Source organism: Lactuca virosa, chromosome 1, assembly GCF_052849685.1.
Source record: "Lactuca virosa cultivar CGN04683 chromosome 1, Lactuca_virosa_CGN04683_v6, whole genome shotgun sequence".
NCBI classification, from domain to species: domain Eukaryota; kingdom Viridiplantae; phylum Streptophyta; class Magnoliopsida; order Asterales; family Asteraceae; genus Lactuca; species Lactuca virosa.
In genome coordinates this window covers 17,962,105-17,965,055 of record NC_136426.1, presented here as the reverse complement: position 1 = coordinate 17,965,055, position 2,951 = coordinate 17,962,105, and the positions used below count along the sequence as shown (strand labels likewise).

Below are 2,951 nucleotides of genomic sequence, written 5' to 3'. Positions count from 1 at the left end.
TTATAGTGCATTTTTGGCCCCCTTTATTCTAGTGAAATCATGGGACAAAAACACAACCTCGCTTAGTTTGAGGATCGCAATATGTTTAGCATCGTGTACCAGAAATGTATCTAGGGAAGCTTATGTAGTCATTGCACTTAGGCTAATACCTTAACCAATAAAGGTTGAAGTTAAGCACCCTTGCTTAAGCATGTAGGTTTTGAGTGAAACAAAAATGAGTTACATGTTAAAAAAAGAGAGAATTACAAGAAAAGTTGTAGAATTTTTTGGAGCAATCAAGGTACAAAGCATGAAGACCAAAGACCAAAAATTATGAATAAATTCAAAAGTTGAAGATACCAAAAATCACGGTGAATTCAAAGAATTTAAAGATCAAATATCAAAGAAGTGAAGAATTCCAAGAGCTCCATTGTGGTATCAAAAATTGTAATTTCTAGATTATGAATGCTTTGGTAGCTTTACAAAAATACCTTGACGTTAGAAAGATTTATGTGGATGGATTCGGAGGGATGCATAAAATGAGCGTTGTTCAAAAGAAGTGGGCGAGTGTTTATGAGGATTGTGAGAATTTAGAATTACGGGGGGTCCTTAGGAGAATTTTAGACACAAATGCATGCGTTGTGGTCTTAGCATAATGGCTGAGTTTGAATTGGATTGCTTTATGTGATGTTAGTAATAAGAGTTTGAGTTTAAATAATTAGATTTGCTTGAGGGCAAGCAAAGAATAAGTGTGGGGTATTTTGATATTGCCATATTTATATATGTTTTTAGGCAATATTTACTTATATTTTTATTAATATTATGGTTATATGCATTGAATAATGGTATAAAATAAATATTGCAGCTAAATAGAAGACATTTTGAATAAAATGGACTAAAAGCGTCAAAAGATGAAACTTTGGAAGATGAAGACTTAAAAGAATAAAAATCCAGCGAATTCGCGTACTCACGACGTGAATATTTAGGATTCACGATGTGAGTTAGACTTTTCCAGAAGATAAACATCGCGGAGGAGGAATCCTTGTAGAACACAGATATTTACTGAATTCACGTCGTGAGTCATACTCATTCACGACGTGAGAGCGAATTTTATGATAACTATATATTCTCTTGATCATTACGACTTGAGGGACTTTTGGCTGACTGGAGGAGTTTTTGGAGACGAAATTCAGAGGGAGAAGAGGTCTGGAATTGGCTTTCAACACCAAGGAAGAAGGAAGAGTTCATTATTAGCTTTATAGTTTGGTACATTTAGCATGCTTTTAAATATGACCTGTGCTTGTTTATTTGCTAGTATGTCCAGCTAAATCTAGCTGCTTCTATTAGCTCGATGAAGCTGGAACTAATGGTGTTAATACTTTAGATTTGACTTTACTTGTTGGTTATGACTTGTGTTTGATTGATTGAACCTAGCATGTTTGATTTAATATTTGATTGCTTTAAATTCTTGTTCTGTGTAGTTAACGAATATAAATCTGCATGAATTTGAATACCTAATATTTCAGTGAACACTAGGTTATTAGAGCTAAGATCAAACCAATCTTGGATATGTAATTAAACTATTGAATTAAGTTGTGCTAGAGAACTCATATTATGACCGTAAGTGTGTTTTTGAAATCAATCTTACATGGCTCCAATTTCATTTAATAATTAATTATATATATTAACTATTGTGTGAACATACATAGATTTACATGAATTAATTAATGTTAGTAAATTTAGAACTGAATTGCTAATACTATCTTAATTGGTAACCAACAGTAATTGTCATAACTAATTTATAAACCATTGAGGGAAAGCGGATTCGAACTAACATAAGTGTTTGTTAATTGGTTGAATTTGTGTTAAAGAATTAAGTTCTTCTAAACTTGCAAAATTAGATAAAACCCCCTCTTTTATTAGAAAATTAGGTTAATTTAATAGTAGGTAGATTAATTAGTTAAAACCGTTCCCTGTGATCGACACCCGACTTTCCCGACTATTCTATAATTTGACTAGGTACACTGCCTAGGTGCAATTTAGTTAGTTAAGTTAGTTAGGTTATAAATATAAAATTAGGTGTATCTAGATAGGTATAATTTGCACACATCAAATATTCTAGGGGAGACATGCCAGAAAAACCCAGAGGGTGTTGTTAGTTATCTTGTTGATTCCAATCGTCTGCACCACGAAAAATTGTTTCTCGTTGCACCATATTTGCAAAAGTACAATAAGTTGTTATCTTTATTATTATTCTTTTGTTTTTTTTTTGCTTATTATTTATACTAAATGTTTAAACATTTCTAGTAAGCATTGGGTGCTCTTGGTGATTTCCCTTCGCAATCGCATTGTCTATATTTTAGATTCTCTTAAGGATCGTATAGAAAAGTCTGGCGACTACCATTACCTGCTCAAAAAACATGTGGACATGTAAGAAATTACTTACTCATAGCAAGATATAATTCTTTTTATTATTTTGAACACAACACTTGTTTATTTCTTTTAAGGGCTTTCACGAGGTATGAAAAAGACACTTCAACTCCAATTGGATGGATTTTTGCTGAGGTAATTCATCTTGTTATATACGAAAACAAATAATTGTTGTAGTTTCATTTGTTTGATTAATGTTCACTTTTTGCTACAATTTTTAGTGCAACCAACAACTTGGTGGTTTAGAGAGTGGACATTATGTAATGCGATGGATGTTTGATTTCTTGACGACAAGACAACATGGATTTCCAAGTAAAGTAAGTATATTTTTAATATTTGTTCATTTTGTCTATTGCAACAAAATATTAGTTTTGTTAATGAATATGTTTAATCTTATATTTAATATAGTCTGGTAGCATTTGGGATGACAAAAGTCTCTTTGAGGAAAAGGCGTTGCTTTCAACTGTTGCTACCTGGTCTATAGAGTTTTTGAATAATTATATGAAGGATGTGGTCCTCTAAAAAAGCATATACGGTTAGTT

General features: G+C 32.0%; 1 long non-coding RNA gene across 1 annotated transcript; it reads left to right on the top strand.

The window, feature by feature from the left end:
• Window positions 1–2,246: 2,246 nt before the first annotated feature.
• Window positions 2,247–2,726, top strand: LOC145103916 (uncharacterized). The gene is made up of 3 exons (XR_013706935.1): window positions 2,247–2,409; window positions 2,487–2,544; window positions 2,631–2,726. It is a non-coding gene; the product is annotated as an uncharacterized LOC145103916 (long non-coding RNA).
• Window positions 2,727–2,951: the final 225 nt, after the last annotated feature.